This window comes from Mastigoproctus giganteus, chromosome 7 (genome assembly GCF_048544385.1).
Source record: "Mastigoproctus giganteus isolate SK-2022 chromosome 7, ASM4854438v1, whole genome shotgun sequence".
Lineage (NCBI taxonomy): Eukaryota > Metazoa > Arthropoda > Arachnida > Uropygi > Thelyphonidae > Mastigoproctus > Mastigoproctus giganteus.
Genome location: NC_143581.1, coordinates 231111373 through 231138768, shown reverse-complemented (window position 1 = coordinate 231138768; position 27396 = coordinate 231111373). Strand labels below are relative to the sequence as shown.

Here is a 27396-nt window from a genome sequence, read left to right as displayed (position 1 = left end):
CAGACGATTGCATAATAGCTGATAACCCAAGAGGAACTGATGAGTTTATGCAGTGAGAATAAAAAAAGCAGCCGGGTAGGCGGTCAAACCCTGATCTATTATAATGCGGGCATTTCTGGCTTCAGGTAACGCCATAGTAGACTGGGTATGTGCAAATGTCTCTCCAATTTACAAAGATAGTTCACGAGTAAAATGAGTAACTGACCTGTAACTTAAACTTCTACAACAGAACTGTAACTTACACCTCTATGGCAATAAAAATTATGGAATCTACGTGTAAGGATAATCTGGACAATGGAATTATACGAGTAACACAGTATGAGAAATCATTTAAACTGACAGGGAAAACATCTAAAGGGTGTTCATATCTAACTAATCTGATAAGCCATAATGAGAACTGGCATCTTTAACATCGTCCCACATGGTTACCTTTTTTTATAAATTGGAATGCACAATTAGTAGGAAGATAGTACGATGGATAAAAGGCTGTCATCCAATAGAAGACAAAGAGTTGTTAGAAACGGCTATTATTCTGGCTGGACCCTGGCTGGATGAGAAACAAGAGACCCAATACTAGGTCCCTTGTTTCTCATCTTTTTTAAGACATTAATAACGGCATAACTTACTAAAAGGTTTAATGATGGGAGAGTGGTAAATAATGGTAACCAAGACATTGTTTCAACAAGAGCTAGAAATATTCAGTTGGTTTAAAGCACGGTAGTTAAACGACGAGACAATGTTTAGAAATAGAAAGTCTCATACAATATTGGAAATACAAATTCTGCATTTGGCAAATAGTAATCACCAATTTTTACTGTGATGTGGTTGGCAAAGGGCCTCGTGATACAAAAAGTAAACGATTAGAGGAATGAAATGACAATTCTCTTCGAAGGGGTAAAAAACCTTCAATGACTTCCTGTAAAATCTAATTGATGCAACATATGTCTATCGTGGATACTTCATCAGTAGCACGTGGAAATTTAGATTATTTACAGTTACAGTTTAGCGCTGAAGTTATATCGTATGTAAATTTAATAACAGATATGGATATTTACAAGGTTCTCAGGACTGTGGAATTATATCTGATATGAAGAGGGAAATTCTCTGGTGTTTCTTCTTGCGGCACTCACGGGACTAGTTATCAACATTCATGTCTTCGAAAGTTTCAGGTTTCGAAAAAAGCCCAGATGCTTATTATTTATTTATATTGTTATAATTTACTATTAAGTCCAAATTAGAATCAAGTAAATTATATTATGAACCATGGAGTATAGAAATAAATTATGTTATTTTTAAGATGCATTTCACGAATTCTGTATGGATGTGCTTTTTCTCAAACGGCCCCGCTAGAAAATTCCAAAGGCACCAACTGGGATAGCCACGTTACTATTACAGTACTGGGATACCACCACTACAACCAGTTTTCAGATTACCTTGTCCTGGACTGGATTCTATCAAGAGGCCGGGCGCTGCGCCATCCTTCCCATTTTGCATAATCGGAACAAATTAGCGGTTTCCATAGAAGCGCAAATTTTCCATTGCAGCTTTAGGGTAGTGCCAAGTTCATTGTCCTACATACAATATAAAGCAGGTGTTATATTAAATATCATTCTACTGCCATCAGTAATTCGGTCCTTCCTGACTCTCTCACACTGCTCCAGTTTTCATTTATTGCCTTTCTGTTGAGTTTCTGTCAGTGCATATTGATAATCACAGTTCTACACAACGTTGGACTAAAACACACACCGTGTAATCAAGGTGGCTGCTTTAGAGAGGATCGAGTGATCCAATTTATAAGGAGATGGATTCCATGCACATCTTCTCTCTCTCTCTCTCTCTCTCTCTCTCTCAGGTGTTCTTTCCTTTCATCAATTGACCTCTATTAATCTGTCGTTCACAGGACGACGTCTTTAGTCTGTGATAATCAATATTGTCTTGGGGCCTCTGAAGAATCCCATATGATGGGATGTCAGTCGTTGAGCTATCGACATGCAAGGCTGCAGATCTTTTTCATGTATTGCATTGTTTGCCACTAATTCTTGTTAACATTTTGAACATTATCATCATTGTTTCAGTATTAAATGCTTCTTCCTTTAAAAGCCACATTTGTTGCATTTATATCTTTAAGTATTATTTCCAATATTTATATTATATATTTTAGTGAAATATTTCCAGCATCCTGGAAGAAGATTCATCCAGGATCAGTGAGCCGTTAGAATTATTACAATGTATTTGTATTCTAGTGACAAATGGGCCTGGAGTACTGGGGTCCATAGTTTAATAATTTTTCAAATAGATATTTACAGTATACCCAGTATAAAATAAAATATAAGTACAAATTCAGTAGCTTTCGGAACACGTGTCCCTTTATCAACTGACAAATTTGAATACATTACAAGCAAAGTGTGGCACGTTACTCATGCGCATGACGCATGAGTAACGTGCCACACTTTGCTTGTAATGTATTCAAATTTGTCAGTTGATAAAGGGACACGTGTTCCGAAAGCTACTGAATTTGTACTTATATTTTATTTTATACTGGGTATACTGTAAATATCTATTTGAAAAATTATTATTTGTATTCTCTTCTTCTATTACAATTACTGAGCGTCACTGTTATTATTAATTCAGAATGCTAAGCTATTCATTATAAAACTTTTACCTGTGTGAGCATTCTTATGCGTTGAACTGTATTTTGAATCCCACACAAAATAAACTTCTTGCGCCTTTGGACTGTATAAAAATCAGTTATCTCTGTATTGCGATTAGATAACGTCGTGCAGGGGTGTGTTCCTAATGGACCCGTTCCATACTCTTCCCAGAATTTCAAAACTTAGTTCAATACTTTGCCAAATTCTCTAAACAAGCTTCACTGTCAAATGTATTTACCAATTATAAGAACTTTGTTTGTCCTTCACGTGCTTTTTTGCAATGCAGTGGTCTTAATGCTCACAACAGAACAAACTTATAATTTTATATTTTTTATAAAACTATGTAGCATTAACTAAATAATAATTTCGAAACTCTGTAATTACCAAATGTTGTGTAATTAGAATGAATGGCAAAAACGTTGGCTGGACAATCTAATTCTCAGCCAAATTGTCATTTAATTTAAAAGATATTTGGTGAACAAATTTCCTATTTGAAAGTTATCTACATCTAGCATAACGCTTTTTATACTTGTACTTCAAATAGTGTCACAGACCGATCCTGCCAAAAAGATACACAACAAACAATAGGAGCTTCTGGGTTTATTTATAAAACTTAAAAATGTATATTATTATATAACTGGACTGCTCCGAATTCAACACACCCTTGCACGTAACTGAGAAAAAAAAAGTTCTCTTTCATTTTTTATCGTGTACTGTAAGACTAATTTTGAAGACTGTTTGTTCGTTAGACAAAGAGTTTGATGTGTTATCACCAAGTAATATTTTAGTAAATAAATATATATTTCTGTAAAATTATCTTGACCACTATAAATTTGAAAGGCGAATCTTAACACGAGCCATGTAAAAATCTGTGTCTATCAATAAACAATTTAAATCAACCAGGACTCAGATCATTTATCATACTGAAATATAAGCTTGTTGGAATAAACCGACAAAACACGAAACAACAACAACTGGGGTTTTTTTTGGTTTTTTTTTTTTTTTTATCTTCTCAGGACCCATTTCCATATTTCGCAGAAAACACTACAGATATGAAATAATAATAACATTTTAAATTAAATATAAATTAAAAGCCCTAACCGAAATTGGATAACTACGGTGCAAACGAAAACTTTACAATGTGTTCACTACGTCCAACGATTTTTTCGTAGATCTTTGCAAAGTCATGATATCTCTTCCATTTCAGTTTCAATAACAGGAAGATAAATCTGAAGAATACGAAGAGTGTGGGAGCACAATCATAAATTATCACACATTCAAACTTGGGCGAGGTGATCAGCTCGAATTACAAAAAGAAGTTGATCAAATTTTTTTTGACATCGATCGGCTGTTGTAGTATGGTTTTAGGAGCATCGGCGACTAAGGCCATATTGTTTCGCGTATATTGTCTGTAAACTGCTTGTGTTCTAAGGTCGGTGTCGGTTTTCTATTTGTTGAACGAAAAACCCGAGTTTCTGGGGGGGAAAAACCCTCGACTAATTCAGCCACGTTGTGAAAAGGGTCCATAAAATTTCCTCCCGTCGTCGACTGGACTCGAATTCAGATCTTTTCCACCCGATGTGGGGAGAAATGCAATCCTACCAACTGTGCTACCCAAGAGGGCTACATCAATGGGATCGTGCACCGGTAATTGATTCACTCAGCCTTTCTACAAAAATTTTCTTAATGGATAATGAAAAGAATACTAAAGTGTTTGAAGGAGGGTTATCTGGGGGCAGGACCAACTGATTATGTCACCAACTTCAAATTCTAAATGGGAAGTATTCAAGGAAATAATTATAAACGTTACTAGGCTTTTCACGCCAACTAAGAAATACTGTTCAAGCTTACAAGTTTACTTATTACTGTTCAAGCTTACAAGTTTACTTATTACTGTTCAAGCTTACAAGTTTACTTATTACTGTTCAAGCTTACAAGTTTACTTATTACTGTTCAAGTTTTGAAAGTTTACTTATTATTGTTCAAGTTTTGAAAGTTTACTTATTACTGTCCAAGTTTTACAATTTTAAAGTTTTTCTTATAGGAATAAACGGATGTCGGAAAACAGGAATAAAGGGAAAAACAAGTAAATACATGGGCTGTGTAGATTAACTAAGAGTGAGAATAGGTGCATGTATACTTGCATCTACACCGATGCCCATAAACCATCTACACCAATACCCAAAGGGCCCATAAAATTTCCTCCCGTCATCGACGGGATTCGAACTCAAGTCTTTTCCACCCGATGTGGGGAGGAAGGCGATGTTGATGATTTGGGGGGGGAAGCAATCCTACCAACTGTGCTACCCAAGAGAGCTACATCGATCGGATCGTGCATCGGTAATTGATTCATTCAGCCTTTCTACAATTTTTTTTTTCTTAATGGATAATGAAGTTTAGTAAATAAATTTGATGAAATTGAGTGCTGGTCAAGACATCAAAGGCAGATATCATTGGAAACGAAGAATTGGAATTTGGGAAGTAAAATTTGTACAGAAAAGATAGAAAGGGAGGAGGGTTATGCTGATAGTTAAAAAAACATAAAATCTAAGGAAGTGCATGCAGTTCAAATGAGTGGACAATGCAATGCTGAGTCAGTTTGGTGTGACATAAGCACGGGGAAAGCAAAATTGAGAGTAGGTGTGTGTGTGTGTGTGGGTTATAGGCCAAATGACTCTGATGAGTACAACGAAAACTGTACGGAAAAATAGAGTGGGCCAGTAAATCAGATTGCCTTATAATGGGAGATTTTAACTTCCCAGATATAAACTGGAACTTGTCGATTGGTCATTCGCACACTAGCAAGACTTTTGTGGATTTATTGGATAACTGTTTTCTACAGCACAATGTTCCGAGAGGCAACCAGAGGGAATAATACTCTTGATCTAATTAACAACAGTGATTATTCATGTATTAAGCATCTGCAGATAAAGGAACAACTAGGTGGCAGTGTACATACTTGGGATTTACTCAAAGATGTAACTACCATCAGGGGTAAAGGGAAGGGTTTTTGTTTTCGTAAAGGTGACTACAGTGGTCTCAGACAGTTTAAAATTCTATACAGTGGGACCAACTGATGATGTTACCAACAGCAAATACTAAATGGGAGGAATTGAAGGACGTAATATTGGAATATTACGCATTTTTGTTCCAACTAAGAAATACTCTTCAAGGTTTAGGCCTAAATGGATGTCACATGAACTATGAGACTCGGGGCAGAGAAAAAAAGTGCATGGGATGCATATAAATTATCAGAAGACACAGAAGTCTGTGGTAGATATAAGCTAGTCTGTAATGAAGTCACAAAAGAGGTTAGACAAGCGAAGGCAGATTACGAGAAATCTTTGGAAAAGGATACAAAGAAATGCAACAAAGACTAGAAAAACTGAAAAATCTAGAAGGAAGGAGATGAATTGGATTGGTGTACCTGAAATCAACGGTTCAGTTGTTGATGAACCTGCTGATGTAGCTGACAAACTGTACTACATTCACACATGAGGAATTCTGCAGGAAGTGAAGGCTAGAAGCCTTTCACACTCTAACAGGGGGCTAAATGATTTTGTACTAACTGAGAGCAAAATGATTTTGTACTATCTGAGAGCAAAATGATTTTGTACTAACTGAGAGCAAAATGATTTTGTACTAACTGAGAGCAAGATGGAGGAGAAATTGTTGAAGTTAAACATAAGAAAGGTGGGGTGGATGGGATCTATCCATTTATATTAAAGGAACCCGTAAAGCGAAACTGTGTCGCACTGAGTCCTCCGTTTTCAAAATGTCATCTCAAGTGAAGGATTCATCTAAGTTCTTATATTAAAATCTAATCCTAAGTTAAGTATTCCATCTCATCTTTACAGTGTCAAGTTCTCTCCTGGTGGCGGAAATTTGAACTTTTTTTTTCCCTGCTACAAATCGCTTCCCCATACCCTAAATGGCATAACCACCGATTTTCACAGCGCTATCTCTAACCGTTTTGACACTAGGGTCTCGTGAATAGGGAAACTTATTTTATAACCACCCAGTATATAGTTGTTGGAACAGAAAAATGGCTGTAACCCGGAAACAAGGCGAAATCAGACCTATGTTTATATGAACATTTTTTTTATTGTTTTTAGGTTGTAAATCCATTCCTGAAGTGAACCCCGCGTGTTAAAATACACTGCGTGCAGCTTCTGTAAATTTGTGATATAGTTGTTGTATTTGCGAATACAGTGACATCATTCACATTTACAAAGTTTGTGAACTTTGAAACGTGGATGATGTCACTGTATTCACTGAATATAGCGTCAATTGCATCAACTTTATCACACAAAATGTTCACATTATCGAAAAAAAGCCAGCGCAAAAGTTTCATTGCTAAACGCCAGAGAATATCATACAAGACAGCATACTACCAAAGTGCAGTGTTTATTAAATTTATTATTATTGTTAATTTAAATTTATTGCCACATGCAATTCATGTAATTTAATGGTCAATAATGAAGCCAACATTTCAAAACTGTATCAATATTTACAGAATGAAAGTCCCTTCATATGAGGAAAAACTGTGCGTGTGAAGTTAGAAAGCATGAAATTGGCGATACTGAAATTTCAGAAAATTATTTATTAGAAAAACTTTAGAGCCTGGAGGTAAGTAAGGCTCCTGGAGTTGGTGGATTATAACCAGTAATTTTGAAGGAAGCAGAAAGAGAGGTATTGCACCATTTGAGCTAATTATGAGAGCTTCACTGCACTTACGAGAGATTCCCTTTGACTGGTGAAGTGCCAATATAACGCAATATATAAAAGGGGATCTAAGGGTGAAGTGGCTAACTATAGACAGCTCAGTTTGATTTCGGCGGTAGGGAAAATCATGAAGGCGATAATCACAAGTGAATTATAGGATCATTTAGATAGAAATGAAATTCTGAAGTAAACACAAAGGGCACACAGTTAAGTCGAAGCATTTCGTGCTCCTGGGAACGAATAAGTTTTTTGAAAAATTTTGCTCTTTTATTAACCTAATTAACATATTAAATCGCATTCAATATATAACTTTATAGTCCTAGTCAAGTTCTTTAGTTTATTTATAAATTTATCTAGACATTTTCTACTATCCGACTCACTGTACGTAAAACGTTTGTACAATATTAATGAAATCGTGAAAATATCTAACTGCTACCATATACACTGGTGTGCAAAATTTAAGGACCAGTCAGGTTTTCACCTGTAGCTTCTCACAGGAGTGGCCTAGATATGGGAAAAGCATACCAAAGGAACTTCGTGAGGTACAGAAATGATGAAGGAAACAACACTGACACAATAACGGAAACAAAACGGTACAGAGGGACTTTATTCAAAAATGGCAACATAGCACTGGTTGCCATGATACAGATGCATCACTGCCAAAGATGGAACAAAGGGAAGAGATGGTCCTCAGTAGGAGACCACCCCTACTGTCGATGCAGGCTTTGCACCGCATGTCCATACTTAGAACAATGTTGTTGATAAGTTCTTGCGGTAACATTGTTCATTCCTCTGTCAGCGCCATCTTCAGCTCGTGAACATTTTCTGGTAGGGGTGGACGTGCCACTAGGCGTCTCCTCAGAGCGTCCCATATGTGTTCAATGGGATTTAGATCGTTGGAACAGGCAGGCCAATCCAAACGAACAATGTCCTCACTTTTAAAAAGCATATCAACAGCTGCAGTGCGATATGGTGTGGCGTTATCATCCATAAATACGAACTCACGGCCAATGGCACCTCGGAATAGACGCACACGGGGAAGGATTACATCAGAACAGTAGCGTGCACCGGTTACAGTACTGCCTTCCAGTATCTGGAGATGTGTACGTCCATCCAAGATAACGCCTCTCCAGACGAGAAAACTCGACCGCATATCGATCCCTTTCAGTGATGTTTGCGGGGTAATACCGTGTGGCAACTTCTCGCCAGATTAGTTGACGTCCAGAATCGCTGCTGAGACTGAATCTACTCTCATCAGTAAAGAGTACCTTAAGTAAATATTTTGTGGTTTTAACCTTTAGAAATAGTATTGGTCCTTAAGTTTTGCACACCAGTGTACTGTAGTGCGTAGTACGGGAATTCTAGTTTTAATTGTGGTAAATAAGCACCTTGAAAGTTCGAATCATGTAGATAATAAAATTATTTAGCGTTAGTTAAATAATTTTATTATCTATTATAATTCGCTAATAACTTTAAACGGAACAGTAAAGCGATATAACGTAAACTTGATAATGTAGTACATAATAACATAAACTTGATAGGTTAGTATATATTGGTCTGACGTAGCCAAGTGGTCAAGAGTGCGAATGCAATAGCACACGCTCTTTGAGTAGACCGGAGTTCAAGCCCGTGATTACTAAATACGATTAACATTTGTATTGATTGATTTATTGTAAACTCCACTGAACTGGTGGTCGTGCCGGAGTATAAACAAGAACTTTTAAGTTTTTATAAAACTTAAACTTTAGCCTAGTACGTATTATTGCTGCATAACTGGTGAATTAGAAAGTGTTATTATTGCATTTAAGCATATTAGTTTAGTTTAGTATTCACAGTTATATTGAATTTAAAAAGAAATCATGTCTTCGACTAAAGCAGCAATGCAACGGTCTCAAAGTATTTGGTATGTTGTGGCTGGGGGAAGATGGAAGGGGACGATTCTTCTACCAAATATGGCCTAACGAAATTTTCTGTTTCTGCAACGTTTGTGAATGTGTGTTCGGTGCAGAGAGTGTTAGGAAATTAGGCTCGAATCAACGTTCTGATGAAATTTATGAGAGCTTGAAGAGTAGGTAGGGGATGCCGTCTAAGGAATCAAGGGATCCATCAAGCTCTTAGCTGCCCAAATCAAAGCCAGAGCTCACTCTTCAGCATCACGCAATATAATGGCAATTCTCAAGGCAAAATGCGCTGGTCGCACCGGAGTTAGCTATCGTTGGTGACTCTATTGTCAGAGAAAGGGAAAATACATTGTGCAAAAAGCATACAGTAGCTGTAAGAATTTGGAAGAATTTGGCTATTCAAGGCCTCCGTAGCCGAGTGGTCTGGAGCGGGAGTGAAGTAGCATACGCTCTTCGAGTAGACCGAGGTTCAAGCCCCTGACTACTAAATACAGTCGATCTGCCAACCCGTACTGGATTAGCGTGGCAGATTATGGTCCATTTCCCTCAGCATGAATTGTTCAGGAGGTGTCCATCCTGCAGTACCGAATGGGAGTCATTTTACAACAGTAAGTAAGCCAAATGAAAACCGACCTGCTAAACTTAGGCTTAAAGAACTCACTCAAGCATGGAACATAGATATCAGCAATATATTTCAGGACATGACACCTCCTGATCCGCCTTGGACAAATATTTCTGTTAATTTTGACAACTATTTTCAACAGTGGGGTAAGAACACTTATCCCCCTCCAATATCTCACAATTACATGAAACCACTCTTCTAACTCAGAGGTCTGTAAAATCTATACAGATGGATCAAAAACTGAGACCTAAGTAGGTGCTGCAGCAGTCTTCCCTTCATTCACCATTTCTGTTTCATTACCAACAGAATGCAGTATCTTTACTGCTGAGCTGTATGCTATTAATTTAGCTCTTGATCGGATAACTGAATTTTTAATTATGACTATAAAATACACCGACTCACTCAGTGCTGTCACTGCTGTAATAAGTGGTAACAACTACTCTCACCCTGTAATAAAACAGATTCGTTCTAAGTTACTTGCCTGTAAGGAAATGAACCAAATTGTGACATTCTGCTGGATCCCAGGACATTCTGGAATAAGCGGCAATGAAAGAGCAGATCATGCAGCCAAACAACCAGAAACCACTATTTCGCAAACTATTCAAGTTCCATATACAGATTACAAACACATTATCCGTAACGCATGTAATAATAGCGGGTCATTTATCTGGAAAGGTTATCCAGGAAATAAACTCTACCAAATAAACCCGGAACCAAAGCTGTGGCTCTCCAGCTTCCGAAAAAACAGGCGAGATGAAATAATTTTAGGAAGGCTAAGGATTGGGCATACTCACCTCACTCACCTGTATCTATTAATGCTCCCCAATATACATCATATCAAGTACAACTGACCATTCGCCATTTGTTAGTGGACTGTCCCCACTTTCAAAATATCCGCTTAAACACCTTTAAATCAATCGCTAATACACAGTCATCAATAAATTTATTGCAGATTCTGGGAGATGATTCTAATGAAAAAGAACTATTTACTTTCCTAAATCGTATAGGAATATTTTATAAAATATAGTTATTACGTTAAAGCTAATATTTCATATTCACCATTAGAAAGGCATAATATGGCCCTAGCAGCCTATGTGTCGTTAAACACAACAACAACAACCATCCTGCAGTGGGTTGATAATGGCTGCAGTTTTTGGCTATTCACTTCAAGAGGTCAAAAAGGATACGACTTTTAGATTCACGACACAGTCTAGAAGTGCTTCTACTGTACACTGGGTGGTGAGTTTTGCGCCTCAATTGCATAAATATATTGCCACATTAGACCGTATTTACTTATCATTCAGTTCCCATCGACATGGACCTTTCAAAATAGTTTCAAAATGTTTTCTTTGTTTAGGATATGGCCATGCAACCAAATTGTGAATCCATAATTCACCACCTTGTGGTCACTGTGCAAGTGGGGGCCATGTACATGAGGAGTGTCCCAACAAAGAACAGGAGCCCCGTTATATCAAATGTAAACGTAAGAAGAGGGGATTATCAACATTCTGTGAAAGACATACGTTGTCCAGAATATCAAAGAGAACTTGAATTAGCAAAAGATAGAACTTCATATGAATAGTGCATCCAACCAGAATCTGGTTTGTGACTGTAGAGAGTGTTACAGTATCTTCTATTGCTTCTGCTGGTATGAAAAGTATTAGGATATTGCAAATTAACGGGCAAAGATCAAGGCTGGTTACAGATGAGGTCAGGAGTTCGGCTGAGGAGAATCAATTATATTCTAAAGCAGCAAGAACCATACTGTGCCAAAGTTCGGTCTGATCAGTCTGTTCAGATATAGGGTTATTCTTTATCTTCTCGGGTTGTCCAGCCTGTGCAGGAAGGACCGAAAACAGAACTTTTAGTGTTAAACAGATACATAGATATTGTAATTATTTATGGCTTGTGTGATGATTACATTTAAATCAATGACAATTTACTAATATTGTTGTGTGTCACCGTCTATGGATTTCCATGTATCGTTAGATTATGTGGAGCATACTCTGAATGTATTAAGATCAAATAATGTTATTATAACTGCTAATATCAATGCGAAATCAGGCTTGTGGCATAGTGTAACAACGGATACGCGAGATCTCCTTGAAGAGTTAATAGCATGTATAATTTGCATGCTATAAACAGGCTTAACCAACTGTCTACATTTTGTGGGCCATTGGGAGAATCGAACATTGACATAACCTCGGTTTTTGCTGGTCTTCGACGCCCAATATGGGATTGGCAAACAATTGCAGCGTGAACATCTAGTGATCACCGTGCTATTTGCTTCATTGTTGATGTTGGTTCAAGGCTTGTTGACAGTCAACAATGTCCATTGGAACATAGTAGGTATTCCCTTAAAAAGTTGGATTGGACAGTTTCGATTACTCCGCTGTTGCTGATATTACTATGGATAAGCAACATCAGTTGGTGGAAATTTTTGCAATAGTTATAGTTAATCATGCAGGAATCTATTTTTAAAACTGCAAATAAATCAGCTAAGAAGAAAGCCTGGAGTCCCAAATCCTGTCCTTTGTGGTCAAGTGCATTGACAGCTCTTCGTCGAACTGTGTATCGTGCGCGACGACAATATCAGCGTCATCCTGATTGGAGGCCTCAGGAGATAAATAGGTTGCATCGAACAAAAAACATATGCAATTTACAGACATATTATATATATATTTTTTTTTTTTTTTTTTTTTGTAGTTGTTCGCGCATCAGCTTCTGTGGCCATAATGCACCTCCCAAGGTTTTTGCAGTACTTTGATCCAAGCCCGAGGCGGGATTCGAACCAGACAGGCACTTTACCCACCCGGCTAGCCCGTTCGGCACATATTATATATGATGAAATATGGCCGAGGGATCTCAAACCCTACAACAAACAGTAAAGTATGCGTTGGAGTCGATCGTGGTTCAATTTTATATGATTAGTAAAGATGGTTAAAGATTGTGTTATAAAAAAAAAATTAAACTTCTCTGATCTATGAGATCGTTAGTATTAGTATTAACCGTATAATGCAAGGAAACCACTAACTTCTGCTGCACGGGCGAAAACATAAAAAAAAAAAAAAAAAAAAAAAGAGATCAGAATATACAAATTATCCGCTTGCCTCCTCGTGTAGGTTACTACAGAGTTTACCATTCAATTTCTTAAAACTGTGAACCTCACCTACCTACTGAGTCAACTTGTTACAGTAATCAACGACTCGCTTAGCTAAAAGAAAACTTCCTTTTAGAAATCCACATAATTTGAATTTATGACCCCCTAGTTCTGGAATACTTTATAACAGTGAAACTTCCTCCTTCATTCATTTTAATAACCCCTCTCACAGCATTATCAACCTCAGTTTTCCCTCCAGGGTGCGTCATTGCCAAACTCTATAGCCCACATAATCGAAGTCTTTCATTGTACGGTCACCCTTTTTCCGACCTCGTCAGGCAAGTTGCCCATCTTTGGACCCTTTCAAGAAGAACTACGTCTTTTTTAGATATGACCTTCACACTTGTATTCAAGTGCGATTTTACAGTTGCATTAACAGTGGGATTATGACCTCCCTATCTCTACTGAACATTGTTCGACAAATCATCCATAGGACACCATGGGCTTTTATGCCCGACTCTTTACACTGCTCAGAAAATATCATGTTTGCCCGTATCGTAACTCTCAGATACCTTTCGTTCTCTACTATTTTTAACACAAACCCACAAGTGTATAAGTTATCTTGGGGTTGCTGTTCCCCAGTAGGACGTTGCAACTGGTTACAATAAAACCTAGCTACCACTTTTCTGACCATTTCTGAAGCCTATTAAAGTGATCCTGAAAAAGCATCGCTTGGCAATGATCATTAATGGCTCTCCCAATATTTACATCGTCTGAAAATTGACACTACTTCCTTTAACCATTCGTTGATTTCGTTTATGAAATTTTATAAACAGTGGTCCTAGAAATGATCCTTGGAAGACCACACTTCTGATGTTATACCAATCTGAAGAATATCCATTACTCACAACACCCTGCCTTCTGCCCTGCAGCCACCCTGCTATCCATCTTAGATTCTTTCCAGTAATCCCAACACGTTTTAAATTATACACTAAACTCTCATGGGGGACTGAGTCAAATGCATTGCTAAAATCAAAGTAACCTACAACAAAAGTTTTCCCTACATCCAGTAACTGTGTGAAAATAGCGTGTAAGCTTAGGTAAACTTTCTAAGATTTCCCTTAAAAAATGCATGTATTTCATAATGCCATTTATATCTAAATGACCCTGGATTGCACTCTTTTTAATCATCAGCTCCAAGGTTTTCACGATCAGTGAAGATCAGACTAACCGGTCTGTAGTTACCGACTTCACTTTTAAGACTGCCGTTATTTAGTGGCGATATGTTGGCGCTTCTCCAATTGACAAGGATCTCTGACAAGTCCGATAATGTCCTCAAAATTAACCTGAATGGTTCAATGAAAACTTTCGTCATCTCCTTAAAATTAATGGGTATATATATGCCTTCACTCCAGGAGCCTTACTTGCCTTTAGGCGCGAAAGTTTTTCTAATAAACAGTCATCAGTGTATTATAACTCACTAATTTCATACATGTCATCTCACTCACAGCCGCTCCTCAGCATGGGTCTGTCGTTCTTCAGTAAATAGAGATGCGTACTACCTGTTCAATTTATTAGCAACGTCAACTGGGTTAGCTAAGACTTTCCTAAAACCAGTATGCAAGGGGTCCATCTGATTCGTTTTCTTCTTCTTCGTATTCACATACATATAAAATTCCTTGCCCCATTATTTTGCCGTCTTATCCAGTGTTTTCCCCTACTCTGCTTTGTCATCCCCCCAAAAACCTTATTTGTAGTACTATTAAAGATAAACTCTCAGCTGTTGTAAGCTTCGGTAATTTTCATCGCTCTGTAACTTCCCCAAACTATCGTTTCTGCTATATTAGACTGGCTATTCATTCATTTCGGAATTCTCCTCGTGCTATTATTTTCTAATGGCATATATGTGTTAATGGTGTCTGTCATTATTGCGCTGAATTATTCTATTAGTTTAATGTATTAGCCCTTCCTCTGAAATCCGCTCAATTAATAGATGCCATGTATCTCCTTAAACTGCCATATTCCACTTTGGCGAAATTACCCGTGCCTTCAACTTTAACTACTGCAACACCGTTCTTCATCTTTCGACTAACGACTTCATGATTACTATCGACAAATGGATCCTGTACTGTAACTCCTACGATGTCATCTGATTCGTGCGTAATATCTATAATGTACTTACCCATATACCCCTATATTTTCCCTAATATGCTAGTACCAGTAACTAATCATCTAATGTATTTAAAAGTTTTGTTCTCCACAGTGAGTTTTCCTCCCATGTATTCCAATCAATTTGATGCACGCTGCAATCACCCATAATAACACATTCACACTTGCTCATTCAACCTGCATGCAGAGACTCTCATTATACTCTTCACAAACATTCCTTGGGTCGTTGATGGTCCTTGAGGCTGTCACAGATATTCGATCGATTATGAAAAGTTGGGCTTGCTATCTAGGAGTCTAAAACGCTATTGGAACTGATATTCATGTAACACTTGAGTCAAGTGGGCCGAATCTCAGCAAAGTTCGGTCGTTTTGCGAAAACCAAATCCTCTACTTTTTACTTCAAACCAAATAACCAAATCCTCTACTTTCCCTGGCGGGACTGTCAGGCATTTCCGTCTGAGCCATAACGTCCTTGTTTTAATAGACGTTTTAAAAGTTCGTGGGTTGTGTATGAATAGTTTTTTTCAGAAGTCTGGTAACATGTTACTTTTCAACATAGCCCATTCGAGTCAACACACTTTTGCCACCGATGGAGCAATGCTTTGATTCTAGCTGCAAACAAAGTTTTTTCATGGGGCTCCAAGAATGCATCCATTGCAACAATGATGTCACTGTCGGTGGGATAATAGATGCCGGCCAGGTATTTTTTCGAATTAGGAAATAGGTGAAATTTCGATGGGGTGCTAAATTTGGTGAAATTTGGGATACCCCAAGACTACAAAGCCACACCAATGCAGGCTGGTTGTTGTTGGATTTAACAAGCATCAGACTAAGACCATGTTGCTCCGTGTATATTGTCTTTAAACTGCATGTGTTTTGAGGTCGATTTTTCTGTTTGCTGGGCGAAAACACTGTACTACGCTCGCCTGAGACCGACTAACTCAGCCACGTTGTGAAACAGGTCCATAAAAATCTGTCCTGTTATGGACGGCATTCGAACTGAGGGTCTTTTCCACGCGGTGTGGAGAGGACAGCACTAATGCAGTGCAACTGTGACAATGACAGACTCGTGAACAGGCGAGTTCTTGTAGAATAAGACTTCTTTGCTGAGTTCTCTACGGCATTTATCTATGATGTTTTCACTTCAACACCGCACAACGTATGCGTAATATGGCCATTTGAATGTCTTCCCTGCCTGAAGGAAATCCACTAGAAATACACAGCCAGGATTCCAAAAAACCGACGCCATCACAGCACCACTGAACATGTTGATGAACAGTTATCTTAGATTCCTCGTTGAGTTGAAAGTCAAATTCGCACTGAATGTAATGTTCATATCACAAGGCAATACCATGAAGGTATCTGACACTATAAAGTCCCAACATAAAGTTGTGGTGTTTTCCATGGATCCAATTTACACTTGCTGGTCCATCATGCAGTTACAAAATGATTAGAAGTCCAATCTAGGAAATATAACAGTAAACCAGAAATTGTAGTCATAATGAAGAAGTAAATTTTTCCACAAACCTGAAAAACTCTAACAGTAGAGGGAGAGATTTCAATGAGTCTTTACGTACAGTCTCCGGAACCACAAACAGGTATCAAAGTGAAACGAGTAGTAGTAGTAGTACTACCAGTAGTGGCATGTGATGCAAGAAAGTAAGTGTATGAGCTTATGCAGCATCAGCCAAAATAAAAATTAAAAAAAAAAAAAAAAAATCACACAATTCCCTCCAAATGCCTGTCCAGTTCCTCCTTAAATTTATTTAACTTATCAACTTCCACAACGACAGATGGAAGTTTGTTCCAGTAATTAACCCGCTGGGTAAAGGCAAATTTCCGCACATCTATTCTACATCTGTGTTTTCTTAATTTGAATTTATGCCCCCTTAAGTTCGTAATCTGAACAAGTAGAAGGATCCCATCAAAATTCAGCGTACTCAACACATTCAAGGCCTTATACACCTCAATCAGAACACCGCGCAGGTGCCTAGTCTCCAGCCACTGCAATTTGCACAACTTAATCCTTTCTTGGTAAGAGGATCTCTTCATTCCCCACACCAAACTTGTTGCCCTTCTCTGTACACGCTCAAGAAAATCTACATCCTTCCCAAAATGAGGCCCCCAGACCTGCACGCAGTACTCAAGGCGCGGCCTGACCATTGCCTTATACAGAGGAACGATCACCTCCTTTTCCCTGCTAGCAAAATTCCTATATATCATTGACAAAACCCCATGACCTGCAATGGCAGCCTGTCTGCATGGCTCAGAAAACTCCATATCTGACTGCACAATTACTCCCAGGTCTCTTTCATTTTCTACCACCTTAAATATAGAACCACACAGTTGGTACGTTTCTCTGGGGTTACTTCTACCCATACGCATTACTTTGCATTTGTCAAGGTTAAACTTCAGTTGCCACTTCTTAGCCCATCTGCCCAAATTATCTAGATCCTGTTGCAGTAGCACACTGCCATTACTGTCATTAACAACCCTTCCAACCTTTGTATCATCTGCAAACTTCGACCCTAAGCCTGATATACCTTCATCAATATCATTGATAAATATACAAAACAACAGTGGACCTAACCCCGAACCCTGTGGGACTCCACTAATAACTTTAGTCCACGAAGAGCTGTACCCATTAATTACCACCCTCTGTCTTCTCCCACTCAACCATCCTTTTATCCATTGTAGCAACTTACCCTTAATACCATTCTGCTCCAATTTGTACAATAGTCTTCCATGCGCAACAGTGTCAAAAGCTTTCCTGAAATCCAAGTATATGATATCAAAATTATTTTTTGCATCCAGTTCCTTTGTAACCACATCATAATAACCAATCAAATTTGTGAGACAAGACTTTCCCTTAACAAACCCATGCTGTGTCTGAATTATTGCTGCAGTCTTGTCTAGATGATCCTGCAATGCATCTTTAGCCAGTGACTCCATTATTTTACCCGGAACAGAAGTTAAACTAACTGGTCTGTAATTACTCGTGTCGCCCTTCGATCCCTCTTTGTGAACTGGGGATATATTTGCACTTCTCCAGTCCGTGGGGACCTCCCATGAGTCCAAGGATGCTCTAATAATTATGGCTAAGGGTTTGCTTACTTCCTTTGCCGCCTCCTTTAATATAACTGGATAGATCCCATCCACCCCAGGTGCCTTTCTTATGTTTAACTTGAACAATTTCTCCTCCACTTTGCTCTCAGTTATTACAAAATCATTAAGCACACTGCTACAATTTGATAACCTTCTGCCATTTTCAAACCTTAATAACTTTGCACCCTCATAACTCCTCACGTGTGAATGTGGATGCAAAATACCCATTCAGTTTGTTTGTTATCTGAGCAGGATCATCAACAGTCAAACCATCGATATCAAGTGGACCAATCAGATTCATCCCCTTCCTTTTAGAGTTTATATAAGTAAAGAAATCCTTGCTGTTTTTGTTAGCATCCTTTGCCAGATTTTTCTCGTAATCTGCCTTCGCCTGCCTAGCCTCCTTTGTGACCTGATTACAGACTAGCTTATATCTGCCATAGGCTTCTGAGTCGCTTGATAATTTATATGATCTCATGCCTTTTTCTTCTCTGTCAGGAGTCTCATTAGTTCATTTGATAACCATTTAGACCTAAACCTTGAACAGTATTTCTTAATAGGTATGAAACTTTTAGTAGCATCCACGATTAATTCCTTGAATGCTTCTCACTTAGAATTTACTGTTGGTAACATTGTCAGAATTTAAAAACTGTCTGAGACCACTGTACTCACCTTTACGGAAGCAAAAACCCTTTTCTTTACCCCTGATGGTAATTAAATCTTTAAGTAAATCCCACATCAGTACACTGTGATCACTGCCACCTAGTGGTTCCTTTATCTGCAAATTCTTAATACACGAATGATCACCGCTGATAACCAGAACAAGAGTATTCCCCTCTCTGGTTGCCTCTCGAACATGCTGCTGCAGAAAACAATCATCCATTAAATACACAAAAGTTTTACTAGTGTGCGAGTGACCAACCACAAGTTCCAGTCACTATCTGGGAGTAATTACAGACCTGTTAGTTTAGCTTCTGTTCCAGGGAAAATAATGGTGTCTCTGGTTTAAGAAGCACTGCAGGATCATCTAGACAAGACTTCAGTTATAGTTCAGACACAACATGGGTTCTTTAAGGGGAAGTCTTGTCTGACAAACTTGATTGCATACTATGATGTGGTCACAAAAGAACTGGAAAAAAAATAATTTTGATATTGTATACAGTACTTGGATTTTAGGAAAGCTTTTGATACTGTTGCACATTGGAGCAGTGTGACATTGGGTGCAAATTACTGCTGTGGATAAAGGGATGGTTGAGTAGGAGAAGACAGAGTGATAATCAATAAACGCTGCTCTTTCTGGACTAATGTTACCAGTGGAGTCCCTCAGGGTTCGGTGTCGGGCCTCTTGTTTTTTGTGTATTTATCAATCATACTGATGAATGTATCAGGGTTAAGGTCCAATTTTGCAGACGACACAGAGGTTGGCAGGGTTGTTAATGATACTAATGACAGTACACTACTCCAATATGGTCTAGAAAAGTTGAGCATATGGGCTGAGAGGTGGCAACTGAAATTTAACATTGACAAATGTAAAGTATGCACATGGGTAGCAGTAACTCCAGAGTTACGTACCAACCGTGTGGTACTACACGAAAGTGTAGAATGAAAAAGACCTGGGTGTAATTGATATGAATTTTCATATATGAAAACTTCATATCAGAAAACTTCAGATACGAAATTTTCTGAGCAGTGGAGACAGGCTGCAAGAGTAGCTCATAGTGTCTTGTCAATGATATACAGGAATTTTGCTAGCAGGGATCAGGTGATCGTTTCCTTGTATAAGGGAATGGTCAGGTCACACCATGAGTACTATATACAGGTCTGGAGGCCGAATTTTAGGAAGGATATAGAGCTGCTGGTACGAGTACAGAGAAGGGCAACGAGATTGGTGAATGGAACAAAGGGCTACTGAAAGGCTCAAGTTCTGCAAATTACAGCGTCTGAAGACTATGCACCTGCGAGGTGATCTAATTGAAGTGTATAAGGCCTTGAATGGTTTGAGCAAGCTCAATGCTGATGGGATTCTTCGTCTTTCTGAGATTACTCACCTCAATGGACATAAATTCAAATTGAGGAAAGCCAGTTGTAGAATAGATGTGCTGAATTTGCCTTTAGCCAGTGGGTGGGTGGCAGTTGGATCATTTACCATCTGTCGTAACGGAGGTCGACAACTTAAGTCAAGTTCAAGGCAGTACTAGACAAACATTTGGATTGAAAGGATGGGTGAAATGGGAAGGTTTGTTTTTGGCTGATGCTATATAGGCTTGCTTTCTTGCACCTCATGCCTCTGCTAATGCTAATTACACCCTTCCTTCCTTCCCCAAAGGTCTACGATAAAGGTATCGTTGTAAAAAGTGCTGTTCCAAGTACTGCTGTTTTTTGAAATTGGTGGACTGAAATTTTATCTGCACCATGATATTCAGGTGATATTTCTAGGCCTTTTGGGATAGCTCCAAGGGCGCCAACCACTATGCGCACTACTGTTTTGTCGTTCTATTTCGATTTGTAGGCCTTTATATTTTGTTATCTTTTCCGGCTGTTGTCTGCTGACTGTAGTCTCAGGGTATTGCGATATCGATTATCCACGCCTTCTTTCAAACAACTGTTTCAACCAGTCGGGTGTAATATGGGGAGGTGTTTTTGTCTGTCTGTCTTCGAAAATCCCATAGCATTTTGGCCACATTATTCTCCACAACCTTTTCTTGATCGTGGTCCTACCAGTTTTTGCTAAACGGGAAATTATATTTTTTGAAAATGTTTGTCTGTTTTGACTTTCTAAATAATCTGCCTGTGCGATCCTTTTGCAGCCAGATCCAAGATGTTCAACGGATCATCAGATTTAAGAAAAAGAACTTGCTATCTACGAGACCTACTAACTCAGCCACGGAGTGAAAAAAAAGCCTATAAAAGTTCCTCGCATCACCGACGGGATTCGAACCCGCGACGTTTCCATTTAGTGTGGGGAGGACGGTGGCGATACCACTGTGCTACATGCGCATAGAGTAATAAAGAAAATAGAACGGGGCGTAAGCAGGAGTGTATTAATGGCAGAAAATAACATTGTATCGTCAACATGTTTGGTTTTTTTTATGTGCAGTTAATAAAATTGCGTTCTTAATCTCTCTATTTCTTATTTGGCCTTATTATTTCTGCATTAAATACATTAAAAATAAAACTTTCTGAATAACGGAAAAATCGAAATAACGGTACCTTGAGTCACCGATGTGCCCTTATTTCAAGAGGCTACTGTAGTCTATAATCAAGTCAAAAAGGAGGTCGGGAAAGCGAAGGCAGATTGTTTAGAAACGGATGCAAAGAAAAACAGCAAGGACCTCTTTACTTATGTAAACTCTAGACGGAAGTGGATGAAGCAGCGTTGGTCCATTTGATATTGTTGGTTGGACTGTTGATGATCCTATTCATGTTGCTGATAAACTGAAAGAGTATTTTGCATCTAAATTCAGACATGGGAAATTCTTTAGGGAAGAGAATGCCAGAAGTTTATCAAGCTCTAAGAAGGAACTAAATGATTTTGTAATAACTGAGAGGAAAGTGGAAGAGAAATTGTTGAAGTTAAACATAAGAAATGCACCTGGGCTGGATGGGATCTATCACGTTTTGTATTAAGCAAGGCAACGGAGGATGTAAGAAAATCCTTAGCCATAATTATGAGAGCGTCCTTGGATTAAGAGGAGGTCCCAGCGGACTGGAGATGGGCGAATGTATCCCCAATTTGCAAAGGAGAATCAAAGGGTGACACGAATAATACAGACCTGTTAGTTTAACTTCTGTTCAGGGAAAATAATGGTAAAATACATAATGCGTAATGATTATCTAGACAAAACCGCAATTACACTTCAAACACAGCATGGGTTTGTTAGGAGGAAATCTTATTTGACCAATTTGATCTGTTACTACGATGTGGTCAGAAAGGAACTGGATGCAAAAAATAATTTTGATATCATATACTTGTATTACAAGTATATCATATATTTGAATTACAGATATATCATATACTTTTATTGTATTTCAGGAAAGCTACTGAGACTGTTGCACATGGTAACTACTGTACAATTGGAGCAGTATGGCATTAAGGGCAAGTTGTTACCATGGATAAAGGGATGGCTGAGTGAGAGAAGACAGAAAGGATAATGAATGGAAACTGCACTTCCTGGACTAATGTTATTAGTGAAGTCACCTAGGGTTCGGTGTTGGGCCCATCGTTGTTTTCTACGAGGGGTGATCATTTCTATTTATCAATGAAGACATATCAGGCTTAATGTCCAAGTTCGCAGATGATACAAAGGTTGCCGGGTGATTTATGAGTAATGACAGTAAGCTACTGTAAGAGGAACTATAAAAGTTAGACAGATGGGTTCAGAAATAGCAACTGAAATTTAACATTGCATTTATCAAAGTCCTGCATGTCGGTAGCAGTAACCCCAAAATAACGTTCTAACTGTGTGGTACAACACTCAGGGTAGTGAAAAATGAAAAAGGCCTAAATGTGACCAATATGAGCAATGCAGACAGGCTGCCAAGACAGCTTGTGGGGTTTTGTCAATGATATATACACGTACTTAGCTAGCAGAGATAAGTAGGTGATTATCCCATTCTATGTGGTAATGGTCAGACCACATTTTGGATACTGCATACAAGTCTCGAGGCTTCATTTTAAGAAGGATGTGGAGTTGCTGGAACGAGTATAGAGAACGGCAACGATATTGGTGGGCGAAAGAAAGGGGTGGTCTTACCAAGAAAGGCGTCAGGTCTGCAAATTGCAGCGTCTGAAGACTTGGCACCTGTGAGGTAATCTGTCTGAGAAAGAGGAAGAATCCTTGATGGAATTCTTTCTCTTACTCAGATCACACACATGAGGGGGTTCATATTTAAATTGAGAAAAGACGATTGCAGAATAGAAGTGCGGAAGTTTGCGTTTGGCCAACTGGTGGTTGTTTTTAAAACAAACTTCCATCTGTTGTTGTGGGAGTCGATAATTTAAATAAATTGAAGGGCGAACTAGACAAACTACTGGAGGGAATAAACAGGTGAAATGAGAAGGGTCGTGTTTTTTTTTTTTTTTTTTTTTTGTGGTTGATGCTGTATAACCTTTTTTCTTGCATCATATGCCACTGCTAATACTAATATGAATATTCGTGCTATTCCTATTTTCACAAGGTAATGATCAATTTCTACTTTAAATTTAGTCAGACTGACTGCCCATCAATACTGGAAGGCAATTTATTTCAAAGTTCGACAACCTGCTGTCCAGAGGTGAATTTCTTGAGATCCAATGTACAAGTACTTAGAAAAAGACCTTATATGCATATGTGCAATTTTTTTCTACTTATGGTTATTTAGAGAGAAAACTTTTATGAGATCCAATCTTCTGTTATTCTCTGAGATTTTAGAGAGAAAGAGGAAGTGTTTGTTCACACTGGATTATATTATATATTTATTTATATATGTTTATAATTTTTTCGCTAATTCTAGTCTCGCCTAGACGAAGAACAGATCTTCCTCTTTCATTTCATTTAATACTTTCAGTACCTTATACATCTCAATCAGATATCCCCTTCGATCACTAGTTGTCAAACATTGCAATTCACATCTTCCAACCGTTCTTCGCTTTGTACTCGTTACCAGTTTGGTCGCTCATTTCTCTTTCTTAGTCATTTTCCACTACAATCTTCCCCTTTCATATTGGGTTGGGACATTCAGAGAGGACGGAAGCGATTGAAGTGGAAGATTAACACTTTGGGCGGCCGGAAAAACATTATATAACTCACTGGGGAACTCTACTCCTTCCGCATGAGATGGGCTAACTACATCCCCGGAAGCCTGGACATAACGACGAGTGCTGTCTTATGTAAGCGGGCATTAAACGTTAGTCCAAATCTGCCATGGTTCTCTGTAATGATATAAAAACTCGTAAACTGGTCAGAAATGAGTATAATGCTATGTTTGTGCAGTGTGTGTGTTCTTGTTGTGTTCAGTGGTTTTTCTGCCCACTTTACTACCAAGAAGTAGCGATCACTAGGAAGGCCACTTTCCAGAGAAGGCCTAAAGAATTAGCATTAGTAGAGACATATGATGCAAGAACGCAAGCTTATGAGCATCAGTCAAAAAACCGCTCCCATTTCACCCCGACGTTCGTTCCAAATGCCTGTCCAGCTCAGCCTTAAATTTATTTAGGCTATCAACTTCCACAACAAAGGATGGAAGTCTGTTCCATCAACCAACTACCCGCTGGCTAAAGGTTAACTTTCGCACATCTATCCTACGTCTGTTTTTCCTCAATTTTAATTTATGCCCTCTCAGGTGATTATTCTGAGCAAGAGGAAGTATCCCATCAGCGTTGAGCATGCTCAAACCATTCAAGGCTTTATACATCCCAATCACATCATCTCGCAGGTGCCTAATCTCCAGACACTGTAATTTGCAAAACTTAGTCTTTCTTCGTAAGAACAACCCTTTGTTCCATTCACTAATCTTCTTGCCCTTCGCTGTACTCGTTCCAACAGCTCTACATCCTTCTTAAAATGTGGCCTCCAGACCTGTATACAGTATTCAAGGTGTGGCCTGACAATTGCCTTATACAAGGGAATAATAAAATCCTTATTCCTGCTAGAAAACTTCATGTATATCATTGACAAGATACCATGAGCTACTCTTGCAGCACGTCTGCACTGCTCAGAGAACTTCATATCTGCCTGCAAAATTACCCCCAGGTCCTTTTCATTCTCTACCACTGTCAGCGTAATACCATAGAGTTGATACGTTGCTCTGGAGTTACTGTTTCCCATATGTAGTACTTTACATTTGTCAATGTTAAACTTCATTTGCCACCTCTCAGCCCATCTGCTCAACTTTTCTAGATCCTGTTACAGCAGCGTACTGTCATTAGTGTCCTTAACAACCCTGCCAACCTTTGGATCAAACTTGGACATTAAGCTTGATATACCATCACCAATATCATTTATAAATACAGAAACCAACAATGGACCCAACACTGAAACCTGAGGGACGGCACTAATAACATTAGTCCACGATGAGCAGTGTCCATTGATTACCACTCTCTGTCATCTCCCACTTAACCATCCCTTTATTCATAGCAGCAATTTGCCTCCAGTGCCACACTGCTCCAATTTTTTCAGTAGTCTTCCATGTGCAACAGTATCAAAAGCTTTTCTAAGATCTTTTATAAGTATTAAAAGTATTAAAGAGTATTAAAAGCCTTTCTAAGTTATTCCCTGCATCTAGTTCCTTTGTCACCACATCATAGTATCCAATCAAATTGGTCAGGTAAGACTTTCCCTTAACAAAACCATGCTGTGTCCGAGCTATAACTGAAGTCTTGTGTAGATGATCCTGCAGTGCTTCTTTAACCAGTGCTTCCATTAATTTCCTTGCAACAGAAGTTAAACTAACAGGTCTATAATTACTTGTGTTGCCCTGTGATCCTCCTTTGTGAACTGGGGTCACATTTGGACATCACCAGTCCGTGGGTACCTCCCCTGAGTCCAAAGAAGCTCTCATAATTACGGCTAAGGGTTTGTTTACTTCCTTTGAAGTAAACAAATGAAGATAAAAATAAAAAAGGCACCCCTGGTGCCTTTTTTAGTATTATCTTCAACAATTTCTCCTCCACTTTCCTCTGAGTTATTACTAAATCATCTAGCTCACTGCCAGATTTTAATTCACCTCTGGTATTCCCCTCCCTGAATAACTCCTCATGTGTGAATGTAGATGCAAAATACTCATTTAGTTTGTTAGCCACTTGAGCAGGATCATCAACAGCTGAACCATCAATATCCAGTGGACCAATCTGATTCATCCCTTTCCTTCTAGAGCTTACACACGTAAAGAACTCTTTGCTGTTTTCTTTGCATCCTTTGGCAAAGATTTCTCATAATCTGCCTTTGCCTGCCTAATATTCTTTGTGACTTGGTTACAGATCAGCTTATATCTATCATAGGATTCCATGTCCCCCATTAATTTATATGTATCCCATGCATTTTTCTTCTCACCTTGAACAATATTTCAAAGTTGATAAATTCTTTGAATGCTTCTAATCTTGAATTTGCTGTTGATAACATCATCAGTTCGTCCCACCGTATAGAATTTAAATACTGTCTCAGACCACCGTAGTCACCTTTACGAAAGCAACAACCCTTCCCTCTACCCCTGATGGTAGTTACCTCTTTGAGTAAATCCCACTTCAGCACATTATGATCCCTGCCACCTAGTGGTTCCTTTATCTGTAGATTCTTAATGCTTGAAGAATCACTCTAGAAAACACTAGAATCACTACTAGAATTCGCCGACCGGACTAGCCGGGTGGGTAAAGTACCTGCCTGGCGACCAAAGGTCGCGTGTTCGATTATCGCCTTGGGCTTGGATCAAAGTACTGCAAAAACCTTGGGAGGTGCATTATGGCCACAGAAGCCTATGCGCCAACAACTAAAAAAAAAAAAACGACTAGAATTCGTCTAGTTGCAGATGGAATTCTAACCGAGACCTCTCCAAACGCTGGAAAGTGATATATATCGTGCACATAAGATTGCTGCCAAGTAGGATAGGATTTAATTACAGTACTTTTTTTTTTAAAGCAGCCAACTTCTATAGAGTTAACTAACAAATAAGTTAAATTTATTATAATCGTAAGTATTATTCAGATGCTCATTGGATTTTATTTTATGAATATTAAAACGTACTTTACGTACTTCATATTGTCAGTGGAGAATGCAGTTTTGTATGCCGTACGTTAAAATTAAAAATATATATACTGTATTATTTTGTTAAATATATATTTGTTAAGTATATAAGGAAGATTATCCTAAAAAGACATACCTAGATAAATATATGGAGAACTCATGGGTGAAGTATGTTACATATACACGAAGGATAATATACAAAAACGTATCCCTATAACCTACAATTTTGGTGACTTCCTCTGGGTCAACCACCCAAATTGAAATGAAAAACAGCGATAAGGGGATTCTCTGCTTCTGCAATGGTCAACGTGCAGCACTATGGCAAAATCAATTTTAAGATTATATAACAAATAATAGAATTTAGGATTATATAAATATAACCGAAATTAAGAAATTTCGAATTTAT

At 38.4% G+C, this 27396-nt stretch overlaps 1 protein-coding gene across 1 annotated transcript in view; it reads left to right on the top strand.

The window, feature by feature from the left end:
• LOC150083766 (QRFP-like peptide receptor) overlaps nt 1-27396 on the top strand; it is a 292940-nt gene that overhangs the window by 229253 nt on the left and 36291 nt on the right. The window lies entirely within an intron of this gene.